General features: G+C 42.3%; 1 long non-coding RNA gene across 1 annotated transcript in view; it reads right to left on the bottom strand.

The window, feature by feature from the left end:
• Positions 1–9,655: 9,655 nt before the first annotated feature.
• Positions 9,656–24,402, bottom strand: part of LOC123465283 — a 97,954-nt gene continuing 83,207 nt past the window's right edge. The window contains exons 2-3 of the long non-coding RNA XR_006640458.1: positions 20,181–20,247; positions 9,656–9,768 (exon numbers count right to left, since the gene is read on the bottom strand). This is a non-coding gene — a long non-coding RNA (uncharacterized LOC123465283). The remainder of the gene's footprint in view (positions 9,769–20,180; positions 20,248–24,402) is intronic.

Genomic DNA, 24,402 nt, shown 5'->3' with positions numbered 1-24,402 from the left:
CTGCTCTCTGCAGCTGAGCCCCGACAGTGCCGCAGCCATGCAGTTAACCGTGATGTCCCATTACCCAGGTCCAAACACAGATCTGCAACAGCCTGCCGGCCCAAGCAGCTCTCGGTTAAACTAAGTAGATATATCTCTGTGTGTGTGCACAAATACACATACATGCATACACATGCACATGGTTTAAAACATTAAATCTGAATATCCTTTGTCTCTACACGATAGTAAATAAAGGCATTTGGTGTTTGGAAATGCAATAAAACAAGGCATGTTGTACACTTTCTCTAAGAGAAGAGAGACTGCTCTTCTTGAGCAGCCATCTGCCCCTCCGCGTCTCTGCTTGCTGCACGGCAGTGGGTGAACGCGTCTGTGCCCTGTACTCAACACTGCTCTGTGATGTAACTCGTCTCCCAGCCAGGCTGTAAGGTCCCGTCCCTGGCCCCCGGCTCCCAGAATGGTCCCTTCTACCCCACGGAGCTCAGTGAATCAAAGATGCCAATTACATGGAAGGAAGGGCCGGCCTCTTCTGTTGTTAGTATCTTAACTTTACCTGACACCACTGCAGTGGGCAGAAGATGGTCTCAGTAATGTCACAGCCTAACCCCTATAACCTATGAAAATGCTCCTGTACATCACAGGAGGGACACTGAAGGCGTGACCAAGTGAAGGACCCTGAGACAGCAGAGACCGTCCTACCCTGGGTTATCCTGTGGGCCCATGATAACCAGACGTGCCGAGGCAGAAATGTCAGAGGGAGGGATGGAGGTGATACCTGCTGACTTTATATTGTTTAATATTTAGAAGCTTTATATTTAAACAGATTTCACAATGAAAACTACAATATATATTCATTTTGGCATAGAAATAGGATAGAGTTATCAACAATAGAATTTTAATTTGTATTTATTTATTTTTAATTGGAGGATAATTGCTTTACAATATTGAATTAGTTTCTGCCATACATCCACATGAATCAGCCATATGTATACATACCTCTGGGCTTCCCTAGTGGCTCAAATGTACAGAATCTGCCCGCAATGCAGGAGATGCAGGTTTAATCCTTGGGTCAGAAAGATCCCCTGGAGAAGGGAATGGCAACCCACTCCAGTATTCTTGCTTGGAGAATCCCATGGACAGAGAAGCCTGGAGGGCTACAGTCCATGGGGTCACAAAGAGTTGGACATGACTGAGCAACTATACACGACATGACATACATATGTCCCCTCCCTCTTGAGCCTCCCTCTCACCTCCCAAACCATCCTATCCCTCTAGGTCATCACAGGGCACCAGGTTTGAGTTCCCTGCATCATACAGCAAATTCCCACTAGCTATCTAATTTTGCATATGGTGATATACATGTTTTGATGCTACTCTCTCTATTTGTCCTGCCTGCTGACTTTAAAGGTGAAGAAAAGCACCAAGAGCCAAGGAATAGAAACTGACAAAGACTGGGAACTGGACTCCTCAGAGCTCCCTGAAGGGAGATGGCCTTGCTGAAACCTCCGCTCTAGCCCAGCAACACAGGGAAATATAATGTGCCAGTTTGTGTCACTTTAAGCCACTGAGTTTGCAGTAATTTGTTACAGCAGCAATGGAAAGATAACACAACTTCATTTGGAAATAAATTAACCCGAGTGAGACTCCACCCACGCCCTGCTTGGAGAAGATCTCCCTTTCCCTGAGTCTATCACCCTTTCTTGTATCACAAGGAACGACACAGACTTTGTAACAAGGTGGGAGATGTATTCGCCATCCTGCCTAATCAGTTTATTCTGGGGTGTCTTCATTTAGTTCTTTATTTTTGAGAGATATTCTTCCAGGGGTAAAAATAGAGTAAAGCAGGATGTGAGAGAAAGAGACGACGCTCAGCATAATTAGCCAAGTGTCAGTATTAGCGAGGGCATTTGGGATGTCAGCGTGGCAGCTGGTCAGAAAAGGCACACTTCTGTTCAGAGCAAGAGCAGACACCACGTCTCCTTCGAAGCTAAGATGCAGCCACAGACTCTCTGGTTTGCTCCGCAGGCAGTGAGTCTAGACAGCACCATCCGACGAGGCCTGGGGAATGAGTTTTCACTACCACAGCAGGCAAGCAGCCTCACAATTTCTGAGTAAATGCAAAGCTTTGAATGAGGTGATAGAGAATAGGGAATGGAGGGCCTTCCACTAACTTGGTCAAAAGTCCATTAACTCTTGAAAAAAAAAACACAAAAAGCATGATCTGAAAGCATACATGCTCCCCAGGGTTCGCTGCAGCACTGTTCACAAGAGCCAAGCCATAGAAGCAACCTAAATGTCCATCGACAGAGGGATGGATAAAGATGTGGTACAAATATACAACTGAATGATAGCCATTAAAAAGAATGAAATAGTACCATTTGCAGCAACATGGATGGACCTAGAGACTGTCACACTGAGTGAAATAAGTCAGACAGAGAAGGAGAAATATCATAGGGCATCCCTTATCTGTGGAATCTAAAAAGAAATGATACAAATAAACTTATATACAAAACAGAAAGAGACTCAGAGACTTAGAGAATGAACTTACGGTTGCCAGGGGGAAGGGATAGTTAGGGAGTTTGGGATGGGCATGTACACGCTGCTATATTTAAAACGGATAACCAATAAGGACTGGGGAGCACATGGAACTCTGCTCAATGTCATGTGGCAGCCTGCTTGGGAGGGGGGTTTGGGGAAGAATAGATACATGTGTATGTATGGCTGAGTCCCTTCACTGTTTACCTGAAATTACCACAACATTGTTAATTGGCTATACCCCAGTACAAAATGAAAAGTTTAAAAAAAGTCCATTAACCCTTGAAACACAAACAGCATTCAGCCTCTGTGTACACAGGCACGTGTACTCTGCAGCTTCACCGTCTACAGCAGACACTCAAAGAGATGCATGATCCCGAAACAAGGGTTCAGAACAACCAGTGCTCCTTCATCGTCATATTTTATTTAAGAGGTTCCACACAGACAGTGTTCTGTGGAGAAGCTGTGAAATGTGCTATTTCTATTCTCCCGAGCTCGTGACTCAGCTGGCACCTCCAGCCAAATAGTCACACGGCAGGATCTTGGCAGATCCTGCAGGTCAGGCTGGGGGATGAGCAGGTGAGGGTACCCGGGAGCGTGGCAGTGGCTCCAGCCCAGTGGGCCAGCTCCCTGCCACCACAGTTCTTCACGCTGCCAGGAAGGTTTCTGTGCTGGATACACTGACTTCCATAAAAAATGTGCAAGGTAAGTCTCCACACAGTTCTTGGAGAATACAACACCAGCGGCAGAGACACTGACTCTGGGAAAGAATATACATCGTGGGGTGGCAGGGGCAGAGAGATTGACTACCTTTACTCTGAAAATTTAATGAATGACTGATAATCCATTGAAGGGTTTTCCTGATGGCTCAGTGGTAAAGAATCCACCTGCCAGTGCAGGAGATGCAAGTTTCAATTCCTGGGTTGGGAAGATCCCCTGGAGAAGGAAATAGTAACCCACTCCAATATTCTTGCCTGGGAAATCCCATGGACAGTGGAGCCTGGCGGGTTACAGTCCAAGGGGTCACAAAGAGTCGGACATGACTTAGCAACTAAACAACAACAATCCATTGCTACTAAGAGACATGCATTTAAGTCTAGAAAGTGTTGATCCGTGGCACCATCCCGTCTACCTCCTTGACTGTATAAAACTTACCTAAAACTAGATTGAAAATTAAATACCGATTTGGTTTTCTTTACAGATCAAATATCCGAAAAAATAAGGTGGGGGTCTAAAACAGATTATACTAAAGGTAACAACTCAGTGAGTTCATCTCACCGTCCAATCAGCACAGTGGATCTATTAAGACAGGACCTGGCAAATACAGTTCCCAGGCTAAACAGGGTCTGGCACCCATTCTGTGCATGCCAGTGGCTAAGAATGGTTTTTACATTTTTAAACTGCTAAAAAAAAAAAACAAAAGACTATTTGATGACATGTATAAGAATTGGAATTGTCCACAAATAAAGTTTTCTAGGGACCCAGCCACACTCACAGCTTCCAAGTAGTTCATGGCTGCTTTTATGCTAAACCACAGAGCCAGTGGCTGCGCCAGAGCTACATGGCCCCCAGGGCTGAGTCGCTTTCTGCCCTGCACAGGTGGAGATGCCTCGCTACAGACGAAGAGCTCGGGCAGTAGATCTGGACTACCTGGTCCCCATCTGCTCTACCACATACAGACCCTGTAGCCTCGGGAGAGTCGCCCAAGCCACCTGCGCTGGTTCCTCCCCGAGGCTCCCTTGTGGGGTGACCGCATGGACGGGGAGAGGAAGAGGCTGCATGGGATGCCACACCCAAGGGAGCAGCACAGCAGTTACCATCGATCGCTGTTTGTTGTGACCGTGGTCACACGGATGTACCTGCTTCAACTCTTCCGGAAATCACGGCTGACACTAATTAAAACTGTCACCTACTCGGAAAATTATCTTTGCATTAATGGGTCATAATATTTTTGAAAGTTGTCCCAGTCTCCTTCCCAAATGAAGATGGTGATCAATCACCGCGGCACCGTAATGGCCATTAATTAGAAGTTTAGCTCCAAGGACTGTCATTTTAAACGGGTATCTTGTTTTAGCCTCGTGTTTCAAAACCATTTTCAAAAATGCATCCTTGTTGGAGACACTGACAAGTGACAGGACGCACTCCAGACTCTGCTCCCTCTCTGACAGATAATTACACCAGGACCCGTGGAGGTCAGGCGACTTCCTCGGAGCGCTGGTGAGCCTTAATTACAGCGAGCACTCACAGGCTTGTACTTGGACTTTCGCTTTGCACGAGTCCACCCGCAGGTGTTTTCAAACAAAAAGCTTTAAACTTATTGGTCTGACCTAAAATTCAAACCAGCTTCGAGTCCTACACATAAACCACTTACCACGACAATTCCTCTTGGCTATGATGCTCTTGTTTCATTTAGAAATGCCACAAATACATAATCCAGTTAATGCATTAAATATGAAAAGACTTGCTGAAGAGACTGAATTTATTAATGATTCAGTAGAAGTTCCTAAAACATCTATTTGGAATTCATTTATAATTCATTTCACAGCTTAGCAGTGCTTCCCACAGAGCAAATATTTATCAAATATTACTCTTTTTTAAGTTCTCTGTTTTAAGTTTATTTGTAGAATACATTTTTTCCCCCAAATTAAGGCTAAACTTCCTAAAAGCATCCATCCATCTATTGTAATTTAATGTACAATTCCTGATAAGGGGACAGTAATGGGTTTTCAGATATAACAGAGTACAGTGTGCAACCAAACAAAAGAACAGTTATTAACCATAATAGTTGGCTGTAAACTGAATGCGACACACACTGAGTACATCATAAATATTTATTAGAGAGTAACCATGGTAATTAATATACACCGTAATCCACAGCAACCCACTCCAGTATTCTTGTCTGGAGATTCCCAGGGACAGAGGAGCCCGGCATGCTATCTAGTCCATGGGGTTGCAAAGAGTCAGACACAGCGGAAGCGACTTAGTGCTCAGCACACATATAATCAAGAAGTAGTATCTTAAAGTCTTACCATTGTAAGAAAAACTTCACAGCTCACCTACCAATGAACCACACACAACTGAAATTTTCAGTATGAAAATCAGAATACCTGGCCTGACTAGTCCTGGCAGAGCGTAGAATATCTTGACACAGACTGCCATGGTCCCACTCTCCAACACTGACAATGATGCTCCTTAATTTCAATGGCTCATCATAGCTCTGAAGTAAGAGCTAAAATTAGAGCAAAACATCTAAGTGTACACTAGCTGTCTAATTACCTAAGTGTAAAGAATCTGCCTGCAGTGCAGCAGACCTGGGTTCTATCCCTGGATCAGGAAGATCCCCTGGAGAAGGCCATGGCAACCACTCTAGTATTCTTGCCTGGAGAATCCCCATGGACAGAGGAGCCTGATGGACTACAGTCCATGGGGTCGCAAAGAGTCGGACACGACTGACTGTCTAAGCACACAAACTAGCTGTGACACTCTGGTCGACTTCAGTTCTCCATGCCGACTATAAAGAGGAAATAACACCTACCTAGAAGGGCTGTTGCGTGACTAGACTTACGGTGGTGATGCTTGCAGAACATAAACAAATCTTGAATCACATGGTGCACCTAAAACTCATATTGATACAACACTACCCGCCAACTATATCTCAATAAAAAAATTAACAAGAGTTGCTGTGAAGATAAAGATGAGATACACGACATACCTAACTAGGTACCTGGAACAAACCCCATACTCAGCACCTGGGTCTTCTTACTCTACTAGGACTGTGTCTCTGACACTGGAGACCAACACCATCACATCCACTACTGTCTCTACGATTACTACAGCCACAAAGCAACCACTGCTGCGTCCCACCCCTCTCGGCCAAGATGTAACCTAGTGGCCACAGGTAGTAATTCAGACTCTTGGGATCTAAACACATAAGGCCCAATAGGATAATTACAAAGTAAACAAAATAGATAGGAACAAATGTTGGCGAGGATGTAGAGAGGTTCCTTGGACCTTTGTGAGAGGTTCCAATGAGAATGTGACATGGTGCAGCCACTTTGGAGAACAATTTTAAACAGAGAAATACCATAAGATCCAGCAATTCCACTCCTAGATGTGTACCTGAGTGAAGTGAAAGCATTCACGCACACAAAAACACACCCAGATGTTCACAGCAGCATTATTACAATAGCCAAAAGGGGAAACAACCCAAACGTCTATCAGTGATGAATGAACAAAACGTGATACATCCATACAAGGGAATACTATTCAGAAATAAAAAAGGATAAAACACTGATGCATGCTACAACTTGGATGAAACCTTCAAAACGTTACAGCAAGTGAAAGAGGCCAGACACACAGGGTCATATATTACATCATTCCAGCTGCTGTGAGGATACGCTAGTGCATAAAATGCCCTGAGAAAAGTGTCTGGCATCATCATCACCATCAGCATTAAGACTGGGCCCACGGTACATCACACGTTCTCTGCCAGCATTCCCAGGGATTCCAGGAAGACTCGCTGTTTTGTTCCCCAGGGAGCCTGGGCTCATCTCCTGCTGGTGATTACTTCCATGAGGCCCAGGGTTCCTGGGAGAGCAGCCCAGAGCACCTGCACTGACCAATAACCATGGTGGTGGCCACTGAGGCCCTAGAAAGAGCCGGGCACAGCGAGGCTCCTTATCCCAATGCTTATAGCCAACCTCCCAGGGGGGCACTGCGGGCCACTGCTCTCTAGAGGGGGGAAGTGTAAATAGGTTAGGTAACCACGAAGTTACTAACTTGGTTAAACAGGAGTCAGAGCTGGAAAGAAACCCCACCAGGGTGACCTAGGGAGCTTTCCTGTGCAGAAGGCCACCTTAGATTTCCTGGCAGCTGGGCTCAAGGGGAGAGTGCTCTGTGACTGACACACTGGATTCCCATTCAAATAGGAGGGTTTTAGGGTACACTCCATGCCACTGAGCACCCCCGCACTCACCCATTCATTCACACATACACTCAGCATCCATCCTGGGAGGGATAAAGACAGTCCTTAAGGATATTGACTTCAAAAGAGAAGATTACGGAACAATAGGATCAACACATTCATAAAGGCACAGATGGATGCCTCGGGCCAAGAGAAGATAGGGAAAGCAACTAATTTCCCTACTTGGAAAGACAGTCTCACCCTCCACCTTTAATCGCCTTGAACAAGAATTCAGAGGAAAAACCTGATGCTCATTTTCAACGCCCTGTATCTTTGGGAACACTGCTGAATAGGATTTGAAGCCATGCTTCTGAGTCTTCTCTGTAATCTGCTTCTATTTAGACAACTGGGCCAGCCCCCAGGCCATCTCCTCCCCTCCACCTCCGGGGGCAGGAGGAGCATGTACCCAACTGCGGGCCTGCCTGGGGAGGAGACAAGGGACGGGCCGTGACAGCAGGTGCTGCAGGAGGTCAGAGGCTCCTTGGGGGACCTCAAGTTCTCCACAAGCCCCAAGACATGTATGTCATTTCAAGATGGATGTATTCTGGCAGACCTAAGGGTGTGTGGAAGCAATTCACCACAGATTTTCTAAAGCCCCATGTCACATCTTAATTTAGCCCTAAAATCCTAAAGGGATTTCCATTACGCCCACAGCCATGGAGGTAACATTAGGGTTCTAATCTCGTCAGGGGTACCAGATACTTTTCAACTTTTTTTCCACTAATAAAGGACAAAGGAACTTCCATGAAAGAGAAAGAAGACATATGAAATATTTCTTTGGAAGGACCAGCGAAATCATAAGAGATTTTAAAAGTTCAATGCTGAGATAGTAAATAAAGAAGTATACTAAATTTACTTTAGGACCTAAAGGTTTTCAAATGGTATTTTCAAATGATATTTCAAAAGGTAATACTAATCCAATGTGATCACACAATAAGCTGGCAAATATGCTCAACTGGATACTATTGTTTATGTATCTTAGGAATCACAGGAAAATAATCTGTCAATTAAAATTCTAAATAACATGTGATGTACTATCAAGATTAAGCTTTTCCTAGAAATGCAGTGATTTTATAATGAAAGTTAAGTAAGAATATAAAGAAAAAAATTGATGCTCATTTTCAGTAATGAAACATTACTGAATTTATAATTATGAGATCCAAAGATCATTTCCACAGTAAGCGCTATAATAAGAGTAAACAATAGAAAGCCACAAATAAGAACTTAATATGCTTAAAATGAAATGTAAACATTAATAACAATGTATGTGGGATAGAACACCTATAACATATTCCTGAATAGCATTTAGCACAGTTATTGTTTTCAGTTGTCAGAAAAATAAAGGACATTGCCAATATCTGCTCTTGATAACCCATGGCCAAGCCAAATACTCATCTCTATATTTTACTAAAATATATATATACTGATTATTCTCTATGAGATGAATTAGAAGTTATTTTCAAATTAGGCATAGAGCAAATAAGATTTCTTTTCAATTATATCCAACTTAAATACATCTTTATTAATAAAGCCTATAAATATTCATTGACATCAATTTTTTATTAATATGAAAATAAACTGTGCCTGTATGGAAAACGAATTTTGAACTGTCATATGCTGTAGAAGATTTATTGAATTCCACAGTTGCTTTCAGCTGTATGTATAAAAAAATGAAAGGCTTTCACTTAAGGATAATTTAATTTTGAAGATGTGTATATTTAAAAAAAACACACAGATGTCACAACAAGGATGGTATAGAAATCTGTGAATCGATTTTCACTTCAACATCAAACTTTTTGTTTGACTAGTAGAGAACAAGGAGGTAATCATTCTTAAGCTGCTTAATGACAACAGTTCCAAGAAAAATCTGATGATACCAACAAAAAGAAGCTTTTTTTTTTTTAAGGAATAAAATTTATGACATCTAAGCAGCAAGTGGAAACAAAGATGTGTAAGAGCCTTCAGAAAATCAGTCATGTCTAATCTATAGAATCCTCTTCCACACATGTCAGCTGAGACACGAGACCAGAGACACAAGACCAGCAATGAACTCAGACCAAGTTCAATCCCCCTTCTGAGACAAGAACTGAGAGCCTCTGAAGCCAGCCTCACAGGAAACACAGGGAAAACGCCAATATAATATCACACTAATCTAAATGTGTACCTTTATTCTTTGGTCGTCAAAATCCATAATCGTAGCAAGCAAATTCACCTGGGGTTTCGCTTATCCACATCTTCAAGTTTCACATTGGGGAGAAAACCATGGTGCATCTCTGTGATGTAACAAGAGGGACAAGTCATGAGAAATCCAACAATTCAGACGTGTTGCTAACGTTTTCTAAAACATGACTGTTCTACTTTTGCATCAGATATTTAATACAACTGTAGTTCTAAGAACACACAGACATTTTATGCATATTATTAATATTTTACCCAGGTTTCATAAAAACCTGCAAGAGTTAAAAGAATGTTTTGGTTATTTTCAAGATATTTAAAATTAAATGATAAATTCATTAATAATCACAGGGTTCAAAAAAAGGATCTTATTATAATTTATCCATTGGCTTAGATGCTTTCGTTTTTTTCTAAAATTAACCTTACAACTCAAGAAATCGTGGACTATCACTGCCCAGTTTTGAGGTGTATGACAAAAAGGAAAAATCAACAAAAAATTAGAAAAGATAAACATATGATCCTTTATATCTAAATTTAAAACAGGTAAAAGCTGCCATAATTATAACAGTTAAGCTGTTTTAAAACCATACCACAATGTAATTTAAAGCCACAGCCTGTGCTTCTCTTATTTCATCTTTAATATAACCATGTTAGACTGTATTAACTTAAAGTTTCTTTCCAGTTTTAAAATGCTGGGAACCAGGAGTCTACAAAGATGGTCACTCAAGGAATATTAAAGAAAATGGAGTGGGGGAAAATGTCCTGGAGCTTACCAAATCAGGGAAACTAAGAAAATTCACCAAAAATCAGTCAAAAGACAACTCGGCCAGTGTTTAAGAGGTGGCAAAAAGATTCACTCTGAAAGCTATAAGTGTTCAGTTGACTTGCTTGAAAATGAAAGGGTATTGGGTTTCTCAAGTTTAGAAATAGCAGCAGGAAAATAAAACCTCTGATAATTCATGACTTACAAAACAGTTGACTATTTTTCTCCAATACCTGGTTTGTTACTCTACAGCTTCTATGAACACATATTTCTCTCTAAGATCCATTGTCATGTCTACTGAATGGAGGATACTGACTATAGTTTACTCTCTGATCCTTGAAAAATCTTTCTTTTCTCCCTGAGGTCTGTGCTGATAATAAACATAATTGCTTCAGATGCTAAAGGCATACAGCTTAAGGTGAACCCGTAACAACCCTGTGACAGAGCCTGGAGGTTGCCTTTTTGACCAGATCTTTTTGTAATTTTACTTTCTTGTAATTTTCTTCTTGGAAAAATAAAATGAAGCTTTGACATAAAGCAAGAAGGAATGTGAGACTACAAGCAACTGGTACTTTTACTTGCTGAATGTTTTGCTATTCTTAAAATTTTTTCCAACCTAGATAGCATATTCAAAAGCAGAGACATTACTTTGCTAACAAAGGTCCGTCTAGTCAAGGCTATGGTTTTTCCTGTGGTCATGTATGGATGTGAGAGTTGGACTGTGAAGAAGGCTGAGCGCCAAAGAATTGATGCTTTTGAACTGTGGTGTTGGAGAAGACTCTTGAGAGTCCCTTGGACTGCAAGGAGATCCAACCAGTCCATTCTGAAGGAGATCAGCCCTGGGATTTCTTTGGAAGGAATGATGCTAAAGCTGAAACTCCAGTACTTTGGTCACCTCATGTGAAGAGTTGACTCATTGGAAAAGACTCTGATGCTGGGAGGGATTGGGGGCAGGAGGAGAAGGGGACAACAGAGGATGAGATGGCTGGATGGCATCACGGACTCGATGGACATGAGTATGAGTGAACTCCGGAAGTTGGTGATGGACAGGGAGACCTGGCATGCTGCGATTCATGGGGTCGCAAAGAGTCAGACACAATTTACCAACTGAATAACAACAACAATTTAATAGCCCCTATTCAGAATGGATGGAGAAGGCAATGGCACCCCACTCCAGTACTCTTGCCTGGAAAATCCCATGGACGGAGGAGCCTGGTAGGCTGCAGTCCATGGCGTCACGAAGAGTCGGACACAACTGAGCAACTTCCCTTTCACTTTTCACTTTCATGCATTGGAGAAGGAAATGGCAACCCACTCCAGTGTTCTTGCCTGGAGAATCCCAGGGACGGGGGAGCCTGGTGGTCTGCCGTCTATGGGGTCACACAGAGTCAGACATGACTGAAGCAACTTAGCAGCAGCAGCAGCAAGAATGAAAGTCTATGATAACCTCTGAGTAGGCTGTTTTGCTTGCATTCATGCTCACGAGCAGTCATTCACTGGTCCATGCATTGATTCCACAAGTTCAAGCAGGTGGACCAGGGTCCAAAGGTGGTGTGAGTAAGTGGCACAGCCAGCTCACTCCAGGAGGCTCTTCAGAAGTTTGAAAAAACTCACAATCACTGTCTGACCTCAAACTGTGAATTGATTTTTCCAATTCTTCCAATTATTCTGCATCAATTAGGGTTTTATTCTCATAATTAAAGGCTTGTAATTACAATTTCCCAAGTTTACTATTTCTCATTACAATTTTAAAATATACACTGGTATAACATTTCTGCAGCTGCATTTACCTTTATAGCTCATATTTTTAAAAACTGTCCAAACTCATTCCTTGCTACTTGTGCCTCCACATTTCTGCACAAGATCTGAATCTGCCCCTTCAGCATTGAGGCTCCTCAGCCAGCTCCAGGTTCCCCACCTGGGAGGACCCCCAGGGGACCTGATCAGCACATTCAAGGTAATGGCGACAAATGAGACCCGCAAGTGGTGGGGTGAGGAATGCTTGGTGAGCGGGCATCCAATCCTGCTCTGGTCCCGAAGACAGACCCAGCTGCTGAGCCAGAGGAACAGCCCTACTTGCTTAACATGATCAATCAGTTCAATTCAGTCATTCAGTCATGTCCGACTCTTTGTGCCCCCATGGACCGCAGCACGCCAGGCTTCCCTGTCCATCACCAACTCCCGGAGTTTAATCAAACTCTTGTCCATCGAGTTGGTGATGCCACCCAACCATCTCATCCTCTGTCATCTGCTTCTCTTCCCACCTTCAATCTCCCCCAGCATCAGGGTCTTTTCCAATGAGTCAGTTCTTCAGATCAGGTGGCCAAAGTACTACAGCTTCAGCTTCAGTCCTTCCAATGAATACTCAGGACTGATTTCCTTTAGGATGGACTGGTTGGATCTCCTTGTAGTCCAAGGGACTCTCAAGAGTCTTCTCCAACACCACCGTTCAAAAGCATCAATTCTTTGGCACTCAGCTTTCTTTATAGTCCAACTCTCACGTCCATACATGACACTGGAAAAACCATAGCTTTGACTAGACGGACCTTTGTTGGCAAAGTAATGCCTCTGCTTTTTAAAATGCTGTCTATGTTGGTCATAGCTTTTCTTCCAAGGAGCAAGCGTTTTTTAATTTCATGGCTGCAGTCACCATCTGCAGTGATTTTGCTGCTGCTAAGTTGCTTCAGTCATGTCTGACTCTGTGTGACCCCATAGATGGCAGACCACCAGGCTCCCCCCTCCCTGGGATTCTCCAGGCAAGAACACTGGAGTAGGTTGCCATTTCCTTCTCCAATGCATGAAAGTGAAAAGTGAAAGGGAAGTCGCTCAGTCGTGTCCGACTCTTCGCGACCCCATGGACTGCAGCCTACCAGGGTCCTCCGTCCATGGGATTTTCCAGGCAAGAGTACTGGAGTGGGGTGATTTTGGAGCCCCCCAAAATAAAGTTTCTCACGGTTTTCATTATTTCCCCATCTATTTGCCATGAAGTGATAGGACCGGATACGTGATCAATATGTGAAAATAAAAGACTGTGATAGTGTTAAGTGATTCGTAAGTACTAACTGCCTTTGTGTGACTCTCCAGACATGAGCTGTGCATGTGCAAAAAAGAAAACACATGCATGAATTCTATTTTCCCTGTTCAATGAACCCAAAGAACAGAGCGTCTTCTAGCCATGAAAGCCTTGCAAATGACACCCATTCCCCCCTCTCCTCTTCCTGCCTGGACCTGAGTCCTGCCAGGCTAATGGGCGGAGGCAGAGGAACAGAGGAAGGGGCAGGGGACAGATCCAGTCACATGGCTAAATTCATACTTGAAACAAGAAAAAAAAAATACAGGGAACAACAACAGCCTTCACCCTCTTCACTTATGGCCAAGAGAAGCCTGTCTACCTGGCTTCTGCTTATGTATGGTGTGCTCCACCCACATCAGTTCACTGGAAGCTGAGCCAGTAATGATTCTGGCGCATCACTGTGTCCTAATGGTGCCTCAGAATCCCACTTGTGCTTCCAGGCAGCACTCCAGCCTGGACAGAGCCCAGACGAGGCATCTGATGTGTGGTGTTCGCAAGAGGCAGACATGACACACCCCAACTTGCCATGTAAGAAGACCAGCTGAAGGGTGAGATGGGTTCCAGGCTTTGCTCACAACAACATCCTCTATCATTTTCCCCAGGAACAGAATAATAAGAAACATGATCCTGCCACTGATCCTTCTTTCCAGAAAACTGGGACCATGAATAAATAACACAAGTCCTTACATTCCTAACCTTCTGGTCAGGGTAATCTGTTCCATGCAGGCAAGACAACAGTAATTATACCAGAAGCCAATTCCAGAACCAAAAATCATAGGTGTTCCAGGACAAGCAATTCTCAAGTAATAGACAACAGTCTGTTTAATAACAAGCAATAAACAGGGATCTTCTGAGTCATACTGAGAAGGTTCAATAAGAACAGACAGAATATTGACCATAAATACATGCTGGAAGGACTTAAGAGTCCTCTTCTTCTATTAATAACTCTTCATTTTGTCGATGAGGAAAGAGAGACCTGGTACTCTAGCTGACGTGTCAAAGGCAGGACAACTAATAAGCAAAGCTGGAGCCCAGGTATCCTGACCTGCAATTTACAGAGATCAAGATCTCCAGGGAGCTGCTCTGAGGCCCAGTGATGCTCCAAGACTGCTGGGCACTGAGACAGGAGCAAGCACCAGTGCCAGCAAGCAATGGGGGCTAGACCCCCAGCACCAGGGAAGCCAGACTGGGTTCTGCCATCATTTTAAGAGGCTGGGTTCTCTAGGAAAGCCCCTCAGACACTACTTCTTGCTCTGATTCAGGTCATGCTCATGAGGCAGAGCAGGGACTTCATATGTCTAGGCCTCCCAATGGTAGAGACCGAGAAAAGCCACCACTGACTGGGAACAAGAAGATGAAATATTAACCCATACAATACACAATACTAACCCATTTTTATAGTGCAGACAATGATTTTATAAAGGACATGGGCTCATGAACATATGCATGTTCGAGTGTGCATGTCTGTGTGTATGCAATGATATGGGAATTAGCAAAAAATGCATAGCATGAAATGGCTAATTGTTCATCTCCCTCTTGGGAAAACAGATGAACTGCACTCCTTTTCTTCTATGCATTTAAATGCTGATATGTAATTGCGTTCTGGCCAATGCATGTGCACAGAAATGATGCAAGAAGCCTCTTCTGAGTCTGGCCCCAAAGCCCTCTCATGTGTGACCATCAGCCCTCTTCCCGTTCTCAGGTCTGAGAGAAAGATTCCCAAGGACCCAGGGGATAGTATTTAAATGGAGCAGAACTGACTCCTATCAACCATGACTGTACTTTGACAGGAGCAAGAAATCCATTCTTAATGTATTACGGCACTAACATTTAAAAGAGTGGTCTGATATGCTAGTTAGCTCATGAAAATGAGCATGGAGGAATTACCTCCAGCTGCTATTTACTAGAAGAGAGTAACTTGGGTATAAGGAGAAATGAATGTAATAATACAGTATAAACACATGTATATTATACAAAAACTTTCATGAAACTAGTACAAGAACATAAAGCTACAATGAAAACAGGTAAAAAGCCAAAAGCAGATGAGAATTGTCAACAAAGATTCCTGGAAATGGGAAAGGAAATTAGTGAATTAAAACTGATTAATATCTAGTAATTGAGGACGCCAAACATAAATCTGTTACAGAGAAATGCCAGTATGGAGCAGCTTAATTTACCTTGTACAAACCTGGAAGTAGATTAAAGGCTTGACTATAAGGCCTAAAACCCTAAAAACTCCTAGAAGAAAACAGGCAATAAGCTCCTGATAGTGGTGATGACTTCCGGGATTTGATACAAAAAGCAAAGGCAATGAAAACAAAAAGAAATGAGTGGGACTACATTAGACTAAAAGGCTTCTGCACAGAAAAGAAAATCATCAACAAAATGAAAAAGCAACCTACTGAGTAGGAGAAAATGTTTGCAAATTATGTTATCTGATAAGAGGTTATATATAAAGAACTGATACAACTCAATAGAAAAAAACAAGCAAACAAATTTAAAATCTTCACATAAAATCTGTGTCTATATTTTGAGATATCTGGTCTTGTTCCATTTTTTTCTTTTTAATGTCTGAATTTTCTTATATCGTTGGAAGAAAAAAATATATATGAAGGGCAATCTAGAAATATTTACTCAAAGCTTAAAAATTACCTCCATATTCTGCAATATAATAATTCCACTTACAACAACCACAAAATAATAACAAACTTAAAAAAGTTTTATTTAAATTTTTAAAAATATTTAAAATTAAAAAAATTTAAGCAATAAACATATAACTATTTCTATAAAAGCATGTCTTCTATTATTTAAGAACTAGACAAAATTAATGTACAATACAAAAATAAAGTGCAGTATACTCACATATACACAAGGATACAGTCATTAATAACCAGGTTATCAAGGACTATTTAAAGAAAGGGAATATGTTCAAATTATATCTTCAAGTAAGTGGGGGGAAAGGCTACAAAAACAGTATGAACAATAAGATGACTATTCTAATGTTTCAGTTCAGTTCAGTTCAGTCACTCAGTCTTGTTCAACTCTTTGTGACCCCATGAACCGCAGCACGCCAGGCCTCCCTGTCCATCACCAACTCCTGGAGTCCACCCAAACCCATGTCCAATCGAGTCGATGATGCCATCCAACCATCTCATCCTCTGTTATCCCCTTCTCCTCCTGCCCTCAATCTTTCCCAGCATCAGGGTCTTTTCCAATGAGTCAGCTCTTTGCATCAGGTGGCCAAAATATTGGAGTTTCAGCCTCAGCATCAGTCCTTCCAATGAATACCCAGGACTGATTTCCTTTAGGATGGACTAGTTGGATCTCTTTGCAGTCCAAGGGACTGTCAAGAGTCTTCTCCAACACCACAGTTCAAAAGCATCAATTCTTCGGCGTTCAGCCTTCTTCACAGTCCAACTCTCACATCCATACATGACCACAGGAAAAACCATAGCCTTGACTAGACGGACCTTTGTTAGCAAAGTAATGTCTCTGCTTTTGAATATGCTATCTAGGTTGGTCATAACTTTCCTTCCAAGGACTAAGCGTCTTTTAATTTCATGGCTGCAATCACCATCTGCAGTGATTTTGGAGCCCAAAAAAATAAAAAAAATAAAGTCAGCCACTGTTTCCACTGTTTCCCCATCTATCTGCCATGATGTGATGGGACCGGATGCCATGATCTTAGTTTACTGAATGTTGAGCTTTAAGTCAACTTTTTCACTCTCCTCTTTCACTTTCATCAAGAGGCTCTTTAGTTCTTCTTCACTTTCTGCCATAAGGGTGGTGTCATCTGCATATCTGAGGTTATTGATATTTCTCCCGGCAATCTTGATTCCAGCTTGTGGTTTCTCCAGCCCAGAGTTTCTCATGATGTACTCTGCATATAAGTTAAATAAGCAGGGTGACAATATACAGCCTTGACATACTCCTTTTCCTATTTGGAACCAGTCTGTTGTTCCATGTCCAGTTCTAACTGTTGCTTCCTGACCTGCATACAGGTTTCTTAAGAGGCAGGTCAGGTGGTCTGGTATGCCCATCTCATGTGTAAATTACATATTGTTGTTGTTGTTTAGTTGCTAAGTTGTGTCCAACTCTTTGCAACCTATGGACTGTAGCCCGCCAGGCTTCTCTGTCCATGGAATTCTTCAGACAAGAATACTGGAGTGGGTTGCCATTTTCTCTTCCAGGGGATATTCCCAACCCAGGGATCAAATCTGCATCTCCTGGGTCTCCTGCATTATAGGTGGATTTTTTACCAGCTGAGCCATAGGGGAAGACCCAATTTGGCCTATTATTGCAAAATAAATGCTCCACCATGGTTACATCAGTGTTTGACTATAAACTCCTCACTTTGGCTTTTGAAGGTCTTTCATAAAAAGACTTCAATCTACCCATCCCACTAATTCCTCATTAATATTCCAAAACCAAAGTGAAACCCATCTTGAACTCCTGACTTCAGAATAATAAGACAGGAAATCTGTACTGCTTCAGCTCACTAACTTCCTGGTAATTTGTTAGAGTAGTGCACAGGGACACACAGCAAGTGCCATCAAGGATGTGGCGAAGCTGTAGCACTCACACACTACTTCTTGTTGTTGCTTAGTCGTGTCTGACTCTTCGCGACCCCATGGACTGTAGCCCCCCAGGGCTCCATGGGATTTCCCACTACTTGTGGGAATTTTAAAAAGTGCAGCCTCCTGTGGTTAAAAAGCCAGTAAGTAATTAAGTCACTCAGTCGTGTCTGACTCTTTGCAACCCCGTGGACTGTAGCCCACCAGGCTTCTCTGTCCATGGGATTCTCCAGGCAAGAATACTGGAGTGGGTTGCCATTTTCTTCTCCACAGTAAGTAATTACTCACTCACTATTCAGTAAGGCAAATGTAGAATTACTATATGACCCCAATTTCACTGCTATGTATAAACCCGAGAGAACAGAAAACACGTTCAAGCAAAAACGCATACACAAATATTCACAGCAGCATTATTTGAAGGAGTCAAAAAGCAAAACCAGCTCAAATGCCCATCAACTGATAAGCTGAATATGCAAACTGTGGTTTATCTACGCAAAGAATATTATTAGAAACTAAAAAGAAACAATGCGCTCCGATGCATGCAGCAATGTGGATGAACTCTAAGATCATTAAGCTAAGTGAAAGGAGTCAGACACCAGAGGCCACAGCTCATGTGATTCTATTTACATGAAATATTCAGAATGGGTGAGACAGGAAGTAGACTGATGTTCTCCGAATGCTGCAGAATCGGAGGGTTGGGGATAAGAGCTAAGTGGCCCAAGTGATGGAAACCTTCTAAAATTGACTGTGGTGATGGCTGTACAATTGTGTAAATATATTTAAAATTCTGGATTTTATAAAGGGATGAATTGTACAGCATGTGAATTAGATCTTGATAATGTTTTTATACAAATATATATAGATCCCTTTCTTTTATTCTTACTAGGTTCTCTCCCTTCTATGGGCTTCCCTGGTGGCTCAGACGGTAAAGAATCTGCCTGCAATGCAGGAGACCTGGGTTCAGTCCCCGGGTTGGGAAGATCCCCTGGAGTAGGGAATGGCAAAGCACTCCAGTATTCTTGCCTGGAGAATCTGGCAGGCTACAGTCCATGGGGTTGCAAAGGGTTGCACAACTGAGCAACTAATCAAAAATCTAGAATCAATAATTGATTATAACAAGGTTGCAGGATACAAGGTTAATATATAGAAATTCAATTGCTTTCCTATACACTGGCAAAGAACAAGTGAAATTTGAAATTAAAAACTTAGTACCGTATACATTAGCATCCAAAGTAATAAAATAGCTATAAAATTTAGCCAAATATATATATAAGATCTACATAGGAAAAGCTATAAAATGCCACTGAAATAAATCAGAGAACTAAATAAGTGGAGAGATTCTGTTTCTGTAATGAGGAAACAGATAAATAACAAGAAATGAGTTCCTATGTCAGTGTTCAGCCACTAGGTTGGCTTGGTGAAAGAATCTGGCAAGTCTGAGCTCTCATTATCAATTTTCACTTTTTAGGTTTCTGCATTTCTTACATTTAACTCCAAAGTGAAGTATATTTAATAACCTTGTTGTTGACGTTGTTCAGTCGCTACATCATATCCGACTTTTTGCCACCCCACAGACTGCAGCATGCCAGGCTTCCCTGTCCTTCACTACCTCCCAGATTTGCTCAGACTCATGTCCATTGACTAGGTGATGCCATCCAACCATCTCATTCTCTGCCATCCTCTTTTGCTCCTGCCCTCAGTCTTTCCCACCTTCAGGATCTTTTCTAATGAAGTCTGCTGTTTGCATCAGGTGGTCAAAGTCAGTTAATGAATTAACATTAGTTATAAGTTAAATTACATAAGTGGAAATAAATAATTTTAAATGTTGGTTCATGGCAATGCTTCTTATTTCGTTGGATAAAAAACAGTACCAATTTTTTAAACGGCTGCCTAATATGTCTTTATAAACACAGTCCGTTTGTATTATGAGGAAGGATCTGCAGATTCCCAACCTCTGGGTCCCTCAAGGGTTAATAGAATCTTCCACAGTATCTTTATGACACCCTTTGTATTGAAATGTGGTTTGCATAAACAAAAATAAAATGGGCATTACCACTCAGGTAGAGATGGCTTCAAAGAGAACTCAATCAGCCCACTCACCTTGGGGTTCTTCCATGCTCCCGACACCAACCAACTGGCTGGACCTAAAGGACGATTGACATCATACCTGCAGAAACAGGATTCTATTTTAGATCCCATATTAACACTGGAGAAAGAATCCAAGAGTAATGATCATTCTGGATGTTAAAAGACACATGGAAAATATTACTGCACAGCTAAAATATTTTAAAGCCTAAGAAAATCAGAAGTAATTTTAGGATTCTATTTTGTCAGCTGAGTGGCCAAACTTCTTTTACATAACCTTCTTGAAATTTAAAAATATTTCTTTAAAAAGTGTTTGACTAGGACCTGAACTGCCAGTGATCTCCCCAAAGAGTGAACATTTTAATAAACCTTTCCTACCACTTCTTGCCAGCAGCAAGAAAATATTAATAGGTCAGTCCACATTTTAATAGGACAGACCGGACTTCATATGCCTACAATTTCTTCCCTCTTTCTTTTCCAGGGGCCCAGACTATTATACCTAAGACACATACAGGAATGAAGCTACACTCTGCTTAGTTCAAAGATGAAAACTGTCCCCCTCCCAGAGACATGCAGGTGAAGAACCACAGCCTTAGGCGGGGATCTGTTGATTATTCAGGATATATACTCTGAAGAAAGGCCACAAAAATTATTTTTGCCATGCCCTCTTCCACATTTTCACCCAGATTTTCACCCAGAAAATCCTTTTAACTCCTGCAACGTTAGTTTAATGGCATGGCAAGCATACATTTTCTCTGCTCCCCGTAGGCTTTCAAATTATTCTCTCTAGTCTCCCCGAATCTTTCCTTTTAAAAATATGACAGTCTGAGTTCAACATTTTTCAGGAAAAAAAAAAATACTGCAAGTTCTTAAGTTTCTCTTCACAAAAATGCTTCCCTTACAAACTAGACATGATATGGTGCAGTGCTCTGAACTGGTCACATTATTTCAGATGAGACCTCATTAGGCAACCTCTCAGAGACGGAGAAACAGTTTCTCGGGCTCTTTAATTCAACAGTTCATGAGCAAGAGAAGGTAGTGACAAGTCAGCCTCTAAATTCCTGATGTTCGTTACTATAAGAATGGCAAGAACAGCGACTTGGCTGAAACTGTTCAGTGGTGGAGTGAACATAAATTCTTAACAGCAAACACGAACACACGGAAATACAACACATGTCCGTGTCTCACTAGTAATCGTAACTATCACCCCAATTGTCAAAATGCACTTGCAAGCAATTGCCAACAGTATCTGCTATGGTCTCCAAACACATATCAAGGAAGGGTTCTTCCTGTCCATGGCCTCCAGCTTCATTCTGATCTGAAATTCCTTAGGCATTGGTCTGTTGTAACAGCAGCGAGGGAGAGGCCGAAAGAGACACAGGACACCAAACAGGACTGAGCCACTGCCAAAACTGTGACATTTACCATCAGAAAAATCTACCGAGTATCAACACTTGTCCTCCAGAATGAAACCCGCCAGTAAAAATATTCCAACGGACTGTTACCAGGTATACATTCATTTAAAAAATTCCCAGGAAACAAGCTTTTATTTTGTGCTTTTCTGTTTTGTCATGCAGGTAGGTTTTATTTCCCTTATCATTTTCCCTCTTCAGTTCTTAGAGTAACTGGTATTAATTTTAAAATACACTGTTTACTGAATATGGTAATATCAAATAGTTTCCCCACTCCCTCTAGGCTTTTGATGGGTGGTATATTTCCAAATACCATTATTTGCAAATGTTGTAAGATAAGTTCTTTAGCACTAAAATTATCACTTACTTTGACCAGAGTTGAAATTAATGGCTTTCTCCATGTTTAAGGAACACATGCACTTATCCATAAATAAATTATAGTTGAAAACAATGAATGCTTTTTTTAGTACCTGCACATATTTTTTAGTATTAAAAATACCAAGGATTCTTATGACAATGATAAAGCTCCACTTTTCCTGGCTGTAAGTTAGCCAGGCTAGAAATTTAGAAAGTATACACACTATCTGGGGCCTGGAAGAAGGTTTTCTTCCTACTTCTTTACTGTCTATACTGGGTCTTGATCTTTAGTTTCCTTTAGTACATTTTAAGAAGCATTTTCATATCTCTATAACTCTCTTTCCTTGAAATAAGTCTATGAAACCAGTCCATCCTAAAGGAAGTCAACCCTGAATATTCATTGGAAGGACTGACACTGAAGCTGAATCTCCGATGATTTGGCCACCTGATGGGAAGAACTGACTCACTGGAAAAGACCCTGATGTTGGGAGAGATTGAGAGTAGGAGGAGAAGGGGGCGACAGAGGATGAGACGGTTGAATAGCATAACCAACTCAATGAACATGAGTGTTGAGCAAATTCCAAGAGGTAGTAAAGGACAGGGGAGCCTGGCACGCTGCAGTCCATGGGGTCACAAAGAGTCGGACTCAACTTAGCGAGTGAATAAAAACACCAATGAAACACTTTGAGCAGCTGTGAACACTGGTTTACAGAGCAGGACACAGAAGCCTGGGGAAGGGGGTAGGCTATCCTCAGGGGACGTAGTCAGCGGTGGCCAGGCCTCTTCTGGCCCCAGACTTCCGGCCCCTCCCCAGTGTGTGGCTCCCCGAGGGCCCAGAGGAGGCGGGGCCGTGACCCCCTCTCCTGAACACCCTTTAGGCTGCTGGGATACAGAGTGTGTGAGTATGTGCTACCCAATTCTCACAAACCCTTTGAATCTGTGTGAAATGTCACCCTCTTTTTCATTGCACGTAAATACACCTGGACCAGGTACAGTCAAAGTCTACCTGGTTTATCAGCAGGTCTCAAAGCACCAGACTAAGTTTAATTGACTAACTCATTAAAAGCAAAAGGAAATGTATTCTAAAAGGCATTTAAAATGTTAGTGGAAGTGTTAGTTGCTCAGTTGTGTCTAACTCTTTGAGACTCCATGGACTGAAGCCCACCAGGCTCCTCTGCCCATGGGATTCTCCAGGCAAGAATACTGGAATCGGTAGCCATCCCCTTCTCCTCAGGATCTTCCTGACCCAAGTATCGAATCCAGTTCTCCCGCCTTGCAGGCAATTTTAGCTGGCTTTCAGTGCAAAGTTTTCTACTCTCCATTTAATTAAAGTATGTAATTGTATGTTTAAAGGGTGTGTGTGGAGGGGGAAAGGTTTGTCCATAGAAAACTGAAAATTTTAGTGATAAAAGTCATAGGAAGTTAAGGATTCTTAAAAGATTAAACACAACAGAATACACAGTGAATTTTAAGAAATTTAAATTGAAGTAAAAATCTGCTTTATACTAAGGAAGAAAATACTTAACAGAACTCTGAATAATTTCTCGGGAGCATTTTGTAATTTTCATGCCTTCAGGCAATCCATCCAAACAAATTTATCTTTTCCATAACCTAAAAAAAAAGATGGATTACCCACAATGCCCCCAAGATGTAACCATGTGCATAATAACCATATTATTCTTATTCAGTTTTCTGCCATAAATTCAATGTCCTTCAGCAGACACAAAAGATATAAATGAAAATCTCTAAACTGCTTCAGTGTGTTTTCAGTGTATGGAATTCAAACCTGTTGAGTGTGATTTCTCAACATGCATGTCATTCTCTACAAATCCTAAAACTCATTAAACTATGGAACCAGGACCTGGTGGTCTGATGGACTCTCATCTCCTGTGAAGGCTTCCAAAATGGGCAGAGTGGGGCAGGGCAGAGCTCCTGAGTCCCCAGGCCAGCGAGGGCCTGATGGAGAGCAGTCCCAGGGAATCAGATGCAGGAATGAATGACAGGAAGCCCCCCAGGCCATGGGGCAGTCCCAGCTCTCTGCTCCTTGTCTGTACACGCAAAACACTTGACCTTCCTGTCCATGTCCCTAAAGCGGTTGGCCTCGGCCTGGCCCAGACCATTCAGCTCAGTAGACTTCAGACGAATGACATTCAGAAGAGACATCAAACTCCTTACAGGGCTTTCAAGGTACGGCCACACCTGCCACTCACCTCCCGACACCTGGCCCTCACCTCTGCACTCCAGTGCCTTCACCTCCCTGTGGTTCCACCACACACCTGCAGGCTGGGCTTCTTCCCAGAAGCCGCCTGGCTGTCTGTCCCGTGCATCAGTTAGGGGAAGCACACTGACTGAAACCGCCCACCCTGGCCAGACACCATAGTAACCATTTGCATGAGTTGTTTTACGACAGGAAGTCCTGGTAAGGAACATGGAACTAATGAGCCACCACCAACCAGAGTTCAGGAAAG

The sequence above is a fragment of the Bubalus bubalis genome, chromosome 22, assembly GCF_019923935.1.
Source record: "Bubalus bubalis isolate 160015118507 breed Murrah chromosome 22, NDDB_SH_1, whole genome shotgun sequence".
In the NCBI taxonomy this organism is placed as follows: Eukaryota; Metazoa; Chordata; class Mammalia; order Artiodactyla; family Bovidae; genus Bubalus; species Bubalus bubalis.
Note: the sequence above shows the minus strand (reverse complement) of the source record. Positions and strands in the feature narration are given on the sequence as shown.